Source organism: Mesocricetus auratus, unplaced genomic scaffold (assembly GCF_017639785.1).
Source record: "Mesocricetus auratus isolate SY011 unplaced genomic scaffold, BCM_Maur_2.0 Super-Scaffold_100023, whole genome shotgun sequence".
Lineage (NCBI taxonomy): Eukaryota > Metazoa > Chordata > Mammalia > Rodentia > Cricetidae > Mesocricetus > Mesocricetus auratus.
In genome coordinates, this window is record NW_024429204.1 from 31,758,524 (window position 1) to 31,776,844 (window position 18,321).

The 18,321-nt window shown below is 37.8% G+C and overlaps 1 long non-coding RNA gene across 1 annotated transcript; it reads right to left on the reverse strand.

Annotated features, from left to right (window-relative positions):
• Positions 1-3,613: 3,613 nt before the first annotated feature.
• LOC121133609 lies at positions 3,614-18,296 on the reverse strand. Its single transcript, XR_005870499.1, has 3 exons — positions 18,101-18,296; positions 7,310-7,386; positions 3,614-3,711 (listed from the first exon to the last, which is right to left on the reverse strand). It is a non-coding gene; the product is annotated as an uncharacterized LOC121133609 (long non-coding RNA).
• Positions 18,297-18,321: the final 25 nt, after the last annotated feature.

An 18,321-nucleotide genomic window follows, 5' to 3' on the forward strand; every position in this document is an offset into this window, starting at 1 on the left:
TACACTTCATGATATTTGTCTCTATTAGACAATAGTGTTGTTCATTTAGTCAACAACACTTTAAATATTTGATATATATGTATATGTATACATATGTGTGTGTGATAGCATGTTTAGACTAAAGAAGAGTGTAGCTTCTATAATTCGAAAATCATGAGGCATATGGAGAAATGATACAATTTTGCATTTTTAAGAGATTAGAACAGGTGAGAATATTATTCTCAGATAAGTAGTAATGAACACTAATAAGAAAAAATAGCACTCTATATCTATAGAGGGGAATGGAGCATATTCCAGAACACTCTCAAACCTTCCACTACATTGTATCTACCCCCATCTCCACTATCACATTATTTTTAATTTTCCCTCTTGCAATAGAGTATGTGAGCATTTATAGTATTTTTGCCAAATGGATCTTATTGACTTGACAATGATATGATGCATTCAAGTGAAAACAAACAAACAAACATATGCTGAATTCTGTCTAAAATGGAAAGAGGTAGCTGTTAGGCTGCAAAAACTGTTCTGCTTTTATGGCATTTCCCAGAAATAACTCTTCATGCTGACATTCATTCACTGGAAAACATAATTAGCTCTTTCTGGGATCCATCCACTGCACTGTTCAAAGTGCCATTTCACAGAAAAATAAACTCCAAGTCCTGACTGTGTGAACTGCACACAGAGATAAAAAAGCAGAAAGCAGTGTTTGAGTCTTCCTACTCATAACTTTACATGTGTCCATTTATTGGGATGTTTTGTTCCTGAGGCACTATGCAATACATGCATGAGATTAGAGGGCTGCTTTCTATTGGATTCTTCTCCTTAACTACTAAACATGGTGCCTAAATATAGATGTTACCAATACTCAGTAAATAAATAGAGACAATTATTAATTTAGATAATTATTCCCCTAGGCATTGGTAATGTTGCTTTAGTGATGTCTTTAACAGATATACAGTTGGTCAATACTTGGAAGTTGGTAGGCAGATATTCCTGACTGAGCTAGTAGTTTGCACTGAAGGCTTCAGTAAGCATGGGTCTCCTCTCATCAATATCCTCTCTAATACTACAATGGGCCCTTGGAACTGAATATTAAGTACACAATCATATCATCTTCTATCTTCAAAGGCAACTGTGTAAGATATGCTTTCTGGAACATCCTTGGGCTCTGATGGCCTCATGAGATAATATCATTGAATAGCTTCATTAGTTGATATAGGTCAAATATGTACTTGGCTGAGAGGAGAGTTGAGAGAACATCTTCATCCTGTTTAGATGAGACCTTCTGTATTAGGTGAATCTCCTTTTCTAAGACTGTTGCTAGGAAACAAAAGAGGAAAGATGTGTTCACCTACCCCTGGTAGCAATTTTTAAATGGAAATAAGTAGAATAATGGTGTTAATGATAATAGCAAAGTCAGATGAATGTGTAAGAGATTGCAACTTCATCATCTCTGCAATTTCCAAGCTATTGGTCTCAATGGTTGAATGGTATAAAAACACAAAGCATTTTTAAATATTGTTATACTTAATCCCTATTTGTACCATTGATTAATATTATAATGTGTAAATTAAAATAACAATTGGAGATTTATCCAGAATAAATTTTTTTAAAATCAGGTTTAATTATAACCTAAACATCATCTCACTCAACCATTATCCCCTGGAATTCAGCCTTATCATTAAAGAAATTATCCATCTTTTATCTTTCATAGGAATATCCACAGGGGTGTGTATGATTATTTTCATTTGACTGTCCTCTACATGCTGCAAAATCAACAGCAACAACAGCAAAGGAAAATGTTACCACAGTGGTTCCAACAGCCCCACTTTCACCCCTTCCCATATTTTTTTAATTAATGAGAAAGTCAATATATTAAAGGTACATTAGAAAAAGATATACAAACCTCAAAATTACATATCATTGAAGATTTTGGGGATTAATTTGTGAAATACATAGTGAGAATTTATCTATCTAAGTATTTGTATGGGCATTTTCTCTGTATATCTCTTCACTACGTGTATGCTTGCTACATATAGAAGTTAGAAGAGGGTGTCAGACCTCCTGGAATTGGAATTAATGATATTTATGAGCCATGATGTGCATTCTGGAAATCAAATTTGGGTCTTCTGAAAGAGCAGCCCATGCACTGAGTCATCTAACCAGATCCTGGTGGCAGACTTTAAATAGAGAGATAGGAGTAGACACAAGAGAGAAAATCAAGGTGTTCTAAGAATAGGGAGAAACCCAGAATTAGACAGTCTGTGGAAAGGGGATATAACCTTAGAAATTTCAGGGCTATGAATTTGAGTTTGTTTTGTTAAAGGCACCCACAGCAATGGGGCCTGAGGAGTATTTTTCCCAGTGACGCACAAACACCCAATTCTTTTTATTATTAAAACAAACTTTATTTTTTATTTTACATACTTATCCCAGTTACTCCTTCCCTATTCATACTCCTTCCACCTCCCTCCCACCCCCACAGCCACTCCTCAGAGAGTGTTGAGGCGTCCCAGGGCACTCCCCAATTCTAATAGAAGTATTTGAGCTACTTTTGTCTTAAATAAGGCTATGACTCATAAATTAGTGCCATTGTAAGACTCAAAAGACGATTCTGGAGACTGTGTGAGTTAGAAGTCAATGTGCTCAAATGCCTTATGACTGGACTGTCTCAGGAGTATGTTCTGTTTCCTAGACTAGAAACCAATGCTGAAATTCATGTACAGTGTGCCATATTCTTTCTGCAGTGATCATGGAGGGAGTATCCATTCTTACAGGCACATTAGGAGGCTAGTTATAGTGAAGATCAGATTTTCTGATTTGGTAGTTTATAAAACTTTACAATAAGCTCATGAGTTGTAGGTATTCCCTGCATGATAGAATACTCTAGTCCAATAATTGTATAGCCTGGCTTAATCATGTCATAAAAATCATGTGAAGTCCACAAGAACTTGAATTTTGCATGTGGATCCTAGTAATTACTCTGGTTGTAAGCAAATGCACAAGTCACCAAATACAACACATGTCTTATTTTCTGGATAAGGAATTACAGCATAAATAATAAAAAACCCAGAGATGGATATTTGGGTTCAATCTGAAGGTTAGAGAAGCAAAGCATCCAGCCTCTAGCTCTTACCTCTACCTCAGACTGAAAGGGCGATTGTTTCCTCTGATTGCATCCCTGAACTGCACTTCTCCTCAAACTGCAATGCATTCCTGTCCTCTCCTGCCTTATACCCTCTTTCCCCCAGCCATATCACTCCTGTCTCCATCTCCCAATGCTGGAATTAAATTGTGTGAGCTCTGTTTCTCTTTTAGACTGATTCACACTCATGTACCCCAGGGTGGACTTTAACTCACAGAGATCCACCTGCCTCTGTCTCCTGAGTGCTGTGATTAAAGGCTTGCCCCACTGCAGGCAAGTTTCTCTGGCTAACTAGTGTTGCTGCTGGGATTAAAGGTGTGTACCACCACATCGTGGTCTTATGGCTGACTACTGTGGGTAGCTTTGCACTCTGGTCTTCAATCAAGCTTTATTTTTTAGATCATAAACAAAATATCACCACAACTAATGAATAATATTTCTTCTGACAAGGTAATTATGACAGCTTCAATAGTTTTTAGTTGCAAAAAACATTTTGGGGTAAGTGAGGTATCCTTGTTCATTCATTGAGGTTGCTATCATAAATTCATGCTTTCCCAGTTCATTGACTGCAAGAAAGAATGAGAAGAATTGAATTAAAAACCATTACCATGTGATTATACTTCCAAAATAAAACCTGAAACTCAACTTTCCAACAAAAGAGAAAACCTGGTAATTTCTATTTCTATGAGCTATGGCTACAAGAGAAAATTGACTTGTCATTGTTAATAAAGCATCTTTACAATCCTATGCCCCATATTAGATTGTACATATCTGTGTGGATCCACACATGCTTACATATTGCACATGTACAGGCATAAAGATAAAATTTTATTTCTAGATATTTACAAATGAATGCATGTGCTTATCCATGCCCACAAATAAGTGTGTGCACATTGTTAATTCATACAAATTCACATTGGATTCCATCTATATTGTTTTATGAACACACAAGTCATATTCTTTTTTTCTTCCTACTTTAATAAGGTTGAATGCTTGAGTTTGAAGTGTAATTGACATTTGATGAGGAGTGGTTATGACAAAGCCTCCTGCAAATGGAAAGACATCAAGGAGGGCATGATTGGAAACACGGAGAGCTGATATTGATATATGATGTGTTGGGGAAAATGGTTTATATTTTGAAAGTTAAACAATAATTTACCTCCTTGTGAAAACTGGGAATAGTATAACAAGATATTCTATAAAGCAAGAATATATTAAAATATATGTAGAGAAGTAGCAAGTCCATGACTTTTCTTACACTTTACATATGCTGGTAACTGTGGTGACAAGTTTGCTTCACTGAAATGATGGAAAACCCAACATGACTATGAATTCATCCAAGTGTAGAGATTAGTTGGGTAACTAACAGCTGACAAGCAGTTCTGTGGTCTCAAAGATGTGGGTTACTTTAGTATTCAAAAGTCATTTTGCATTTCACTATCATCACCGGGAACTCATTCATTCCCAGCCTGCAGGAAGGGGGAAGGAGAGCAGAACAGTGAAGTCATTGCTCCTTGTGATGCTATCTGCTCAGAAGAAGGAGTTTAGTTTGTTCCCAAATGACACTCCACCTGTATCTTATTGAATACACCTCATTATCAGGTAGGTATATGTGATTTGAACTGAGTATTTTGTGATTCTGGATAAAACTAAGAAATTGCACTGAGGTCCACTACTTGGGGACCAAGCACTTAAATATTTGAGCCTAGAGGACCATTCTCAATAAAATCGTCATACAGAGCCAGGCAGTGGTGGCTCATACCTTTAATTACAGCACTCAAGAGTCAGAGGCAGGTGGATCTCTGCGAGTTCGAGGCCTGCCTCATCTCCAAAGCTACACAGAGAAACCCTGACTGGTAAAACCAATAATAATAATAATAATAAATCACACAGGGAAACTGGGATAACTGATACAGTGTTACCTTTCAGAACTTCTGGACACTGAATTGACACAGTACTTGACAGGGGCATCTTAGTCTGGAACAGAACCATCCACAATGCCAGATGCTATGTTTTTCCCAGGTGTAATTTCATGGAGAGGAAACTACTTTCAATTTTTATTAAAAATATTCTTGAGATCCAATTCTCCTTTTATTTGTACCCTGCACATAACTAATGTAATTAGAGGGGTAGTAGCTGTATTGGCTAGTTTTTTTGTGTCAACTTGACACAAGCTAGAGTCATCAGAGAGTAAGGAGCCTCCCCATTTGAGCAAATGCCTTGAGATCCAATTTTAATGCATTTTCTCAATTAATGATCAATGTAGAAAGGGCTCAGCTCATGGTGGTTAGTGCCATCCCTGGGCTAGTGGTCCTGGGTTGTACAAAAAAGGCAGGCTGAACAAGCTAAGGGAAGCAAGCTTGTAAGAAGCACCCATCCATGGCCTCTGCATAAACTCCTGCCTCCAGGTCCCTGCTCTGCTGGAGATCCTGTCTTGGCTTCCTCCAATGATGGATGATGATCTGGAAGTATAAGTCAAATAAACCCTTTTCCCCAAACTTCCTTTTTGGGCATAGCGTTTCTTACAACAACAGAAACATTAAGACAGTAGCTTTTACAGAGAAATACATCTTTTTCATCTATTTCATTACGATTTCATTTTCAACCTTCCTAGGAACAATGATGTTCTCTCTGTGTGTGACATTGAGCCCTCCTCTATAATTTTCACTTCTTGTTATCTTCAATGTTCTTAGTCCCTGCCAGTTAAACCACAGCTACCCCATATTGTCTTGACCTCATATATTCCTGTACCTAGAATAGTTCTCTCCCAGCTTCCAGCTCAATGTTGTGCTCTGTGGTTTGAGGTGTGTATGTCTGTGTGTGTGTGTTTGTGTTTGTGTTTATAGAGTATATATGCATATTCTCATGCATAAGGAGCAGCAAAGCACATGTGTGAGTGCCTGCGGACACTAGAGTTTCACATCAATTGTCTTCTTTGATGACTCCCCCATTTTATTTATTGAGGAAAGGCACACACTTGAACCCAGAACTTGCCTACTTAGATAGTTGTATGCCTTTTTGGCATTTACATGGATTCTAGGGATCAAATATTGGTTCCTCACATTTAAATAGTAAGTTCTTAATTCACAGAGTAATTTTCCCAGCATCTATCACTTTATTTCACTTTTCTACATTCTCATCTTCCATCTCATACCACCAGTCTGACTCAGAGTTCTTCCCCACAGCTCATATAAACATCTCTTTGAATTTACCAATGGTTACTGTGTTATCACATCAAAACCCTACGTTATTCAGTCCTCAGATTTGTTGGCATCCAAAGCCCCCCATTCACCCAATTGATTACTTCCACTTGTTGAAATGCTTTGGCTACTATAAATCCCCTACTTTTTGTTTTTGTTTTGTTGTTGTTGTTTTGTCCAGTACTCTAGTCCTGCTTACCTCAACCATATCTGTTACCAATCATTTATTATTTGCTTCTCCCTCTCAGGTTTTCTTCTCCCATAGGTCATCTTGACCACATCACAACTATAGTCACCACTGCTTATAAGTGGAAGACATGTTTTTACATATGCCAATATTTCCTACATGTGCCCTCCAAATCTGATTTTCTTTTGTCTTAAGTCATGAAAAATTTAGGATATTTAAAAGAAACTCACTATTTCCAACGAATGTTTTCAGTATTTACTGAATAGTATTTCTATACACTTACTTAAGCAAATAGAGAAACCAATATTCCCTGTTTCCCACTTCCACTCAATCTCTGAAACAGCTTTACTGAGTTCACTCCTTAAATACTTCCCATATTTTTTTCAAAGCTAAGGCACCCTGGTTTACATTATCATTTTCTCTCATCTGGATGCTGCAATTTTCTGCTAATTAGAGTATTCACATTTCCTTCTCTAATTTGCTAGTCTTCCCTCCTCCTCACCCTTACCCTATTTCCATCTGTTCCACAAAAGGCAGGAAAGAGGTTGTAATCACATGCACACTGACTTAAGACATAGAAATGGCTTTACACTGCCCTGAGGGTGAAAATGAAACTCCACAAGGCAGCTATGATTATCCTCCTCCTGAACTCTTTCTCTTGATGCACAGCACACCAGCATCCTCACAAAGAGGGGAAATTTCTGAATTTAGACTGTAAAATCCAGGTTTCAAAGTTTCTGAGTCACAGGACATTTACTCAGTATGTGTTTACCTTACCTCCAATTCCACTTCGTCCATCCCTTCTGCTTTAACTGGATAGACCTTTGCTAGCATTGCCACGTTTCACTGGAGCTCTGCATTGAACCAGGTACGCCATTACACACAGACATAGTAAGCATCACTACTACTGTAAATAAAGAAAATGTCTTTGCTTTGTTGATAGGTGTGCATTTTAGAGGTATCAAAATGTCAGAGAAGTCCCATCCTATCGAAAAGCATAATCCAGGCATCTTTTTTCTGCTCTATATTTTGTGAGGGCGTATCAACCTATCATTCTCAATTACTTTATTAAATTCTGAATGATATGACTTCTTGGAATTCACAGATTTTCTAAAGGGAAGGGAATGCATTCCTTCATGTCAGACACATGTCCTGGCTGTAACTGGTTCCAATCAGTAGTCTCTGTTTTTTCTCAATCCAGAACTGATAGGACAGAAATCAGATTATATTTAACTATAGCTTCTAAAGTAGGTAAATATTTTCTCTATTTAGTAAAAGTTTGTATTGAATTAGGAGAAAAATAAGCCTCATTTTAGAATACATAAAGGTTAGAGTATAAAAATGAAGATATAGTCTATCAATTTCTGTGGCTTAAATTTGTTCCCCAAAACCGTGTGTTGGGAAAAACCAACAAATTCATATATGAATAGTATTCTAAGGTTAAACTTTTGATAATTAGCTAAAATTATATAATATCAGCAGAGTAGTAGCCCCATGAGAACCTGGGTGATTTTATGACAGCTTAGAGACGTGATATAGCTTGCTTGCTTTGTTGAATGACATGGTGCCCTCCAGCATGCTACGAGTCATCAAGAGAGCCTTTCACAGATTTTAACAAGATGCAGGTGCTCTGCTTTGGACAGTCTCCAGAACGATGAGCTCAATAAACTTGTATCATTTATATATTACCCAGTTTGGTATTTTGTTATAACAACAGAAAATGAAGTAAGACATCTGTGATATTAAAGTTTCATGTGGTGGGAGAAGTGTCTAAGGAAAATGATGGCTACAAAGTGTCCTTAAGGGGAAACTATTGAAACATAAGTTTGCAAAACCCTTTTATGTCCTCTAAACACCTTCATACAATCCCATTTCCTTATCCTTAGAAAAGAATGCAGTTACTCCTTGGGAAACAGCTTGCCAAGTCTGGGCACACATGAAATTCTATGTGAATTAAACATCATCTGATACATTCTCTTTTTTGATCCATTTGGGAACCCTTTGTGAAGGTCACTGACAATGTCCATCCACATCAGAGGTTTTCAATCTTGCTGAGTCCAAACACTAAAATTCAAGTTTGCCTTTGTTGTGTTGTGCCTATTGATAAATTCTTGCCAGGACAAACATGTTGAGACCGTGTGTCTTAAATGATATTGGTAGATGTATGGGACCCTTAAACGACAGAGCTTTAATAAAGAGATGGGACTTAATAGAAGATTATTAGTCTCTGGGGGTGTCTTGCTAGACTGGAGCATGTGATCCTTGTCTCTCCATATTTCTCTTTATTCTGAGTCATTATGTGGGCAGTCTGCTATAGCATCCATTTTGATAAGCCTTGCCTTGAGTACATTAACCCAAGGTACAACTAGAGAGCCACTAAACCATGTACAGGAACCCCCATTACTGTGTGTTAAACATATTATTTCTCTTGTATTTTGTTGTAGTAAAATTAAATATAGCTGACTTAATTTTATATTGTTTTTATCTGACACCAACTGGAAGATAAATGCTTGGTAATAAATAAAATAGTAGCTACAATTGATTTAATGACTACAGACACTAGTATTTACAGACACTAGGATTTAACTTTAATCATGTGGCCATGAAATAACTCTTTTGTCTTGTTGTTCATATTACCACAATGTCTATGGGACAAAGGAGAAACGTGGTTTGATCTAGGTCATGCACATGAAATATGGCATGTCCTACTACTATGGTCTATTTGTTCTCATGTCTACTTAGTTTATATTTGAGGGTCAAATATATCCACCTTAGAAATGTAGTAATTCCACTGTATTATATTAAACACAGTCATATCATATCTCTTTGGGCAGTTGCTTCAGCACATTGACATACATAAAATCACCAGCATGGCCCACTGCTACCAAAAACAAATACCTACAATGTGATTGATTTCATGAAGGCAAAAACTGTTCATCTGATGGACCAGTGGTCAGTTTGTAGTATTCTGTAATTTCGAAAACCAAAATCCAGTGAAACTCTCATAAGTTAGCTACTGTTATTGTCGAGGCTTAATATAGAAGGTGTTGGCATATTAGCTGGACATAAGAGTTAGATGTTGGTATGAAATAAGAACGGTACAGGAACTTTGGGAAAGTCTGCCATATCCTCCTGGAATTATCTGTAGATCATAACATAGAAGTGGATATAAACTCAGCAAGATATTTCGATGCCCTCCACTCTCTTGGAAATCCTAGAAGGTACAGGATCAATAAGTCCCCATCCGTATTAAAGCCAATGCATTCCACTTCAGTACATTCAAGACAGATTCCCAATGAGAAATCCAGTCTGCACAACTCTATTTCAGCTTTTAGGGCAAAATCCTGCTAGTCTGCTTGCTGTGATCCAGACAATATCATAGTGATGACTGTGTTTATGTGTGTACTTGCCTGGGCCAAAATGTCATATGTCCTCACTGTTCCTGTCAAGGTGTTTGCAGACAAAAATAATACATAAATCAGCAAAATGAACAAAAGTAGGTGTCTTTTGTTTCTTTTTTCTTTTATCACTTTTTATTTTAATTTTAAATAGCTTGTTTTACATGGCAATCCCAGTTCCCTCTCCCTCCCCTCCTCCCGTGCTCCCCTTCCCCCCCAGCCTCCCACACTATTGCCAATGCCTTCCACATAGGGGATATCTAGAGTCTGTAATTTCACTCAAGGTAGGGTCCAGGCACTCCCCTAAGAGTCCAGGCTGAGAGAGCATCCCTCTTTGTGCTATGGGTACACGATGACTGTTTGTATTCCAGGGATAGACACTGATCCACTGCTCAGGGCCCCATAGGTTGCCCAGGCCTTCTCACTGACACTCACATTTGGGGGGTCCAGATCAGTCCCATGCTGGCCTCCCCGCTGTCAGTCTGGGGTCCAAGAGCTCTCCCCTGTTCAGATCAGCTGTCATTGCTGGTTTTGCCAGCCCATTCTTTGCCAATTTGCTCATCACTCCTCTCTCTCTGTCACTGGGTTCCTTGGGTTCAGTTCAGTGCTTAATTGTGTGTTTGCCTCTGCTTCCATCAATCACTGGATGAAGCCTCCCAGATGGTTATAGACAAAAAGTTCATTATCAGGAATGGGCATTCGAGGTGGTCTCTCCACTATTGCTTAGCTTGCCAATTGGTGTTATCCCTTTAGATCACTAGAGATCACTCTGGTGCCTGATCTGTCTTCTAACCTATGATTCCCTCTTCCCCATATTCTACCCCCACCCACTCAACTTCCTGTTCCCCCATGACCTACTCTCTCTTCCTCTTCTCCCCCTCTCTTCTTCCCAGCTCCCACTCCCCCCCACCGCTAAGTGTCTTTAATAGGTGTGAGTGAAACTCATATAATAAAGTTCTGAGAGAGGAAAAGTGCTTACAATTTCCAGAAAAAGGCAAGATTCATCGTTCCTGATGGCCTTTGACCTGGGATGTTAGCTTACTTCCTAGATTGTTTTGAACAAAAAGAAGAATGGTGTCCTACGTGTCCATCATTCTCAGTTATATGTATCTTGTGATGGGTCCTTTTCTATAATCACATAAAAGATTATTTAGAATGTGTCTTTTGGGTATATGCATGTGTGTGTGCATAAATTAACATGATTCATATGTATCAGTATCAAATATAGATCATAAACTCAATCTATTATCTTTTCTATTCATGTCTATTGGCCAGTCTATCAACTTACTATTTATTATCAATCAACTCATTGAATCTGTCTTTCTACACACACACACACACACACACACACACACGTATCTAGACTCATAGATAGATACATTGAAAGATATACATTTTAAAATTTTTCTTCCTTAATAATAAAATTTTTACTTTTGTGATTCTATTTGTGGTGACAATCCTTAGTGATCAGCTTGAATATGTCTGAAATGAATTAAAACCCTAGCAGCTAGGAGCATCTATGAGGGGATTTTCCTTAAATCATTTGAAGTGGAAAGGACACCTTTCACCCAGATTTTCAATCTGGGCCACAACTTCTGGTGTCAGTATGTAGAAAGAACATGAAGAAGGAAAGTTTGTCTCTTTGCCTGATTATTCTCACTGTAGCTGGCAAGATCATTCCTTCTCTTGCATTAGAATTTGCTTCTTCAGGAATCTTCAGGTATATACTGAAGACCATTTGATACATCTAGTCAAGGAAATTTGAGGTTAAGTGTCACTCTACACTCTGGGAAATGGATCACATCCAAACAACCACAGTTTGCTTCTGATGATTTGATTATGTACAAAATATGGTCAAAATGAATAAAAATCTGCTACTAAAGAGAGGATGGCAAAGTATATCATAATTAACTATAGCAAAGTACCTAAGGAACACTTTTTTTAGACAGACTATTCACTGAGGAAGAATGGGTATTATGTCTAGGTTCAACCTCTACATTGACTTTTGCTAAGACTTATGAATTATTACACCTAAATTTTGGCATTTCTGAGTTCACACAGCTGGACCAGGTACTCGTATGTTTTCTAGGTAGGGGGATGTGTGGTTATATTTAAAAAGCAGTGGTACTTCATCAGTGACTATATTGTATCCGCTCAAGGTTTAAATGCCTTGCTTTGGAAATTGTCTCCTCCACTATTCTGTAAGCAACAGACAATTATAAGGGACATTGCTTCAGAATGATTGGCATACATAGAAAACCAGGTGTCTGCCGGACTCTTTTGCTTCCTAAATTTATTTCTAGCTTATGACAGTGTATAGGCAAGATCCTTTCCCTCATCATAGTTAACATGCTAAAACACTGCACCATTAAAACAAATTTTATCTGATACTTCATCGTCTATATTTTATTTCAGAATTGTGTTAGGAATCCTCTTGAGGCATTGGCTTGCTTGAAAAATGTTATTTCAATTAGTTGAATATCATTCTTTACAAGATTTAGGTCAAATGAGGGGCAGTGCTAAATCCAAACCAAACAATATGTGTCTGCAATAAATTTTCGTTCCTGAATTATTCATGCACAATGGCATAGGTGACTCCTGAAGCATTCTGAATTAAGTAGAATTGATTTCTCACTTTTTTATGCTCTGTTGTACAAGCCTTTTTGTACTTTTACTTCTGCTAACAAATAAAGTATTGATTCATCTCCGCAGAACATGTTTTATTTAAACTTTGGTCTTTGTCAGCAACTTTGTCCTTCCTTGGTACCCACAATTCTCTATTTCAACTTCCCAATTGTCTTTTGATCTTGAAGGTGAAGTTCTTTAACATGGCTTTTTAGCATGAAGTAACAGTAGACTTGGTGAAAAATACACTTAGAGCTATGTCCCAGTGACATTTGGCATTCATTTGGAGATTCTAACTCCATTAGACATCCAAAAACAGTATCCTAAAAAATGTTGTTTCTTTGAGGGAACTTAGAAATTAACAAGGGACATTTTGCATTTTTTTCTTAACACTATCACATCTTTCCATCTTAGAACCATGAAAATTCAAATATGCCCATAGGTAGACTGGGAAGAAACTGAGTACAGACACAATCTTAACATGAGGCACATGGCCTGAATAAATGTTACACTTAAACAAATACTGGTCTAGCAAATTAATGAATCAATTGTGTATTGTGGTTTGCTTTAGCTCTCTAAAATTGTTGACAGAATTTGAGTACAAACCCCAGGCACACGGCTTGTGGTTTCTGACTCACATATAAATATAGATAGTATAGTGCATACCTATTTGATATACGGTATATAAATATGATATATATATACATGTATCATATAATATCAACCATATTCACCACCTACTTCTCTCTTTCAATTCTTACCAGATTCTACAAGTTCCCAACTTCAGGATCTATGAATTTTCAAGTGTAGTCAGTTAGTGCATAACCAAATAGCTCTGTTACCACTGCCCATATATACAAGGTTGTGGGGTCATCCTCAGAACCATAGTCAACCTATCACAAACCATATGCTAAAAGAAAATGGATGCTCTCTCCTATGGAAGCTACAAACTGTCAATAATTTTATATAAAAAGAAAATATGCTACAATTGAATGAAATAAGAAATAATTTGTTTCAGGAGACCTGACTTCCAACCTTAGACCTAAATTTGGCAGTCTTAACTTCTGGCTAGGTTTTCCACTTGGGTTAAGATACTAGTGTTTTAGACATCTTCTTTCGACCTCCATTTGCCAGCTTATGCACACAGAGTAAAGCAAACATGCTTATTGTGGTTTACCATTGCGTGGTTGGAGTCAGGGTTTCTGTTCTCTTCTCATCAAGGGTCCATATGGACTGCAAGTGGCCCCCAGCTAAGTTTCTGTACACTCATCCACAAATTTATCGTGAACTAGCCACTCGGTGTAGCCTTAAAACAAGCTGTCCTCCACTTGCAGACTTGCTGCTGAAAATATCTAGTTTCACTCCCAGGCACACAGCATCTGTCTACCTAACATCTCCTTTGTCGTTCTTTGGCAAAGCGTAGTTTCTGATATCAATTCTGTGCCCTTTGGAATGACTGAAGACATCCACTGTTCAACATGTGGGAATAGTTTTCCCTTGGGATGATATGTGGCTCTCCAGGTCTTCTGTTGCACACAGTTATGCAGCACATTCCCTGGGCTCAGTGTGACTCTGCACTGCGTTGAATCCCCACAGCTTGCTACCCCCCCCCGTGAGCATGTTGTACCCTTGGCGAGTATTTTATGTATCTGGGTGATGTTCTTATGAAAAGCGTTTGCAGGTACCTTTCCTCCTGAGGTTTGGGCATACCTCTTTTATTCCTTTTGTTGACAGGATGATGGTTTTAATATGTCATAATAGATGTATTGTATATTCTCTCTGTTCTTGGCAAAAACTATTTTCCCTTCAACATGGCTTTTGGGAGTCAGTTTTCTTAGAGCTCCCTGACCCCGCATGTCCTCCAATCACTGACACAGGAAAAGTGGCTTTCTGAACTTCAGTTTCTTTAGTATGGTCTACTTTCTGTAAAAGAAAACGACCAACAAGCAAGCAAAAACACTAAAAATGTATTTCCAAATATATGCTTCTATTCTTCCCCAAGTGCATCATTTACCAATAAATAATTCAAACATCCTATGTCATGCCTTAGAAGGAATGATGTTCTGGCCCACCATGCTTGTGCTTAAATCTCTTGCGGAACACATGTGCTCATCAGTTTTTATGGACTTCCTCTGCATTTGGGTTTGGATTCTGAGAACAGACCTGGAAAACTGACTCAGAACTCCAAATGATTGAGCAGTGGTCCACGGGCAAATCAATTGCTCCCTCAAGAGGTGAGAGCTGTGAATGAGAAAACTGATAAAATAAAGTAAAATAAAATAAAATAAAAATTGGCAGCCTGTCATGATTTACAGTTACTGTCTTTAGTGTAGTAAACCTAATCACACTGGTTACTACTTCACTACATTCGCTGCCGGAGTCCATTAGAAGAGTCTAATTTACACTGCAGTGTAATTCATCTGTTTTATTAAGGTTACGCTTGTATTTATGTTAGAAGTGAAAGCGGCCTCTGGCTCAGTGTTATACAGTGATTCTGTGAAAATGCCACAGGGCACAACAGTTAATAAACCTAGAACTAGATTACAGGACCCATATTGTTGACATCTGACAACTTTAAAGTGAGTGTCATTGCATTGATGTAGGATCTTATAAAAATAGACATTAGCATCATCATTACTAGCCCATTCCAAATAATTACGGATCCCATTTACGGAAGCAGATAAAGGGTCTTTGCATACACTTTATTGAAGATGTTGACTTTTAATGCTTACTTTAACTCCTTCCCAGTAAAACTTAACTTCATTTGAGCTTGTGTTGAGAGTAAGAAAATCACCTCATCAAAGAACAGTGACAACTTAAAGATGAAGATTCCCTGATTAAGGTATATCATAATTCCAGAAAGATTAGAAATTTCCATCAAAATATGTTTTAGCTACTCAGATATTTTTAGGAGTTCTGTGGATTTCTGAGAGCCAGCTTACATCTACTATAAATTACCAGTAGTACTAGCTGACAGGGCACTGTCCATGCAGCTCCCTTAGTGATGCTCACAGATCAGAATTCCTGTATTGAATAATGCTAGTCACTCCCTGAATGTCTTCCAAGAACTTTGTTTCAAGAGTTCATTAGTTGCCCTGGGATATGGACAGAAAAATATTTTCTGGAAGAGAAAATTGAGGACTGAATGAGAGAATGATTTGTTACAAATTATAATTCATAACACATAGAAGAGGCTGAAGGAATAAGTAAACAACATATTACTGAAAAGACAAAGGCAGTTTTCAGTTTATTAATTTTACCTCATGGACATAACATCAATTTGACACAAGATAGACTTTCACTTGAATCTGGGTATTAAAACTAACATTCAATAAGAAAATTGCTTTGTATAATGTCTGACTTATATAAGGTGAAACCATGAAAACTTTGATCAATACCATTAAAGACAACAAGGGCAATATCAAGAACTAATACAGTGCTTTCTATCTTATAGAAAATTATCAATATTTATAGGATGTGTGAGTAAATTTTTCCTGATTTGTTTTTAGTAGGACATTTCAAGGAACATCAGAGAATAGCATGCATAGAAAGAAAGTGTCAGAGTCTGAGGACTCCTGAGAGTGTGAGCCAGCCATTTTCAGGTAGTGGGGATTCCTAACAGTGGCATGATATGGGGAAGAAAAGGCAGCTCAAATATGGACACTATGGACAGTAGTTCAGTCATCAACTCTGTCTTTATCTATTCTTTTGCTTCACATTGCAATTCACCTGCTTGGGTTTCTGTATCTTCATTTTAAAATTAAGATCTAAGAAATGGACACCTGTGAGTTTATTGCAATATTAAAATTCCATAATTTATCATTCATGAAAACATTCACACTTCAGATGTGGAAGAATCATACTTTGGAGGAATTCAGGAAAGTACCTTCATTATTTAAGTCAGCTGAATGTTTTTAAAGAATGATTCACTTTTATAAGCTCTGCCTTCCCAATCCAGTCAAATGCTGATTCTTATATCCAATGCACCTAAGAATTACTCAAAACCATAAACGTGAGCCGGGCGTTGGTGGCGCACGCCTTTAATGCCAGCACTTGCGAGGCAGAGGCAGGCAGATCTCTGTGAGTTCGAGGCCATCCTGGTGTACAGAGCAAGTTCTAGGACAGCCTCCAAAACAATTCAGAGAAACCCTGTCTTGAAAAAAAACACAAATATTTCTCAATTATTATAACAACTCAATTATTAATACTTTAATGATATATCAGTTCTAGTCAGGATTCATGGGATTCCTGAATGTATCCCCTTAACTCCAGTGAATTTTCTATATTTACTAAAATCTAGGTGACTCAAGCTTTATTCACTTGATATTTGTCCCTTATAGTTTATTAGTGATAAAACATTAGCAAAGAAAAGAATCTGCTTTTTCATAGATATTCCAAATAATAGCTATATGATATTTCATATATAGTATTAGTCTCACAACTCAGATAGTCATATCAAAAAAAATGTTACAATATTTTATGCTTCCTACGCTTGCCTGCAAGTATCTATGTGTGTATGCCATGTGCACACATGGCGCCTTTACATGACTGATAAGGGCAGCAGATTTCCATGTGATGCTTGGAAACAAAGCCAGGTCCTCTGAATGAACGGTGAACTATTGGATCATCTCTCCATCCCTTAAATCGGCAGTTTATCAAAATAACTACTTCTTGTGAGGATGGATAGGCAGTGGTCTCCTGAACAGTATCTAGAGTAGTAAAGTTGTTGAAGTCCATTGGGTTTCACTTGCCCCTGATTCCCTTTTGATACTGCCTATAAGTTCACAGTTGTTGGGAATAAAACTCTTAATAACCCAAGCTTTTATGTGTATTTCGAGTTTGACATAAAATCGCATCAAGTTGAACAGTTTCTCATTCCCCACCAGCTGTCAGATCCTGTGACAGTTGGAACCATTATCTTTTCCAAACCCCCTTTCTCCAGGGACTTTCTACCATGTATTCTGCCCCACTATATATCCAGGAAAGATCTCTCTCTCTCTCTCTCTCTCTCTCTCTCTCTCTCTCTCTCTCTCTCTCTCTCTCTCTCTCTCTCTCTGCTTCACTTTCACTACTCTACGTATATATATTCAAATATTCAAATTTAACTTTTTTTTGATTCTTTGTGGATTTCACATAAGGCATCTCAATCCCTCTCATCTCTCTGTCCCTCCCATCATCCCTCCACCCTTGCAACTCAAAAATTCAAAAGAAAAGAAAAAATAGAAAAAAAATCTTGTTGTGGAACTGTAGTGTGACTCAGTGAGTCACACAGTCCTTTAGTCTATATATTGTTGCTTGCAAGTGTTCACTGCATTGAGTCGTTGGTCAGGTTTAAGGTCTCTTGCTTTTGCTACATCATCAGTATCAGCTTTCATTGGGCTCCTCTTGGATACCCTGTTGTTGTCCTGTCTCACAGAGATCCTGTACCTTTGGAACTTCAGATCATCAATAGGGTGGATGATGGGATGGGCCAACTTAAGCTTCTACACCATCACAAGCAGGGTCATCTCTGTAAGTTGCCCAGGTGTAGGGAGAGATCACGTACCTGCAGTTGACCATGCCTGGGTGTGGTCATGGGTATGCGGAAGGATTCAGAGATAAGAGATGGTAGAGGAGAGGGCGCTCTCTCTCACTCTCTTTCTTGGCCCAGGCGAGTTTCAGGGACCATAGAGCACTGACCGTGTTCTCAGCTTTCATGTAAGTTACTTATATCAATCTTAATAAATATATAACTGCCTTTTTCCTGGCATCCTTAGTGTGACTCTC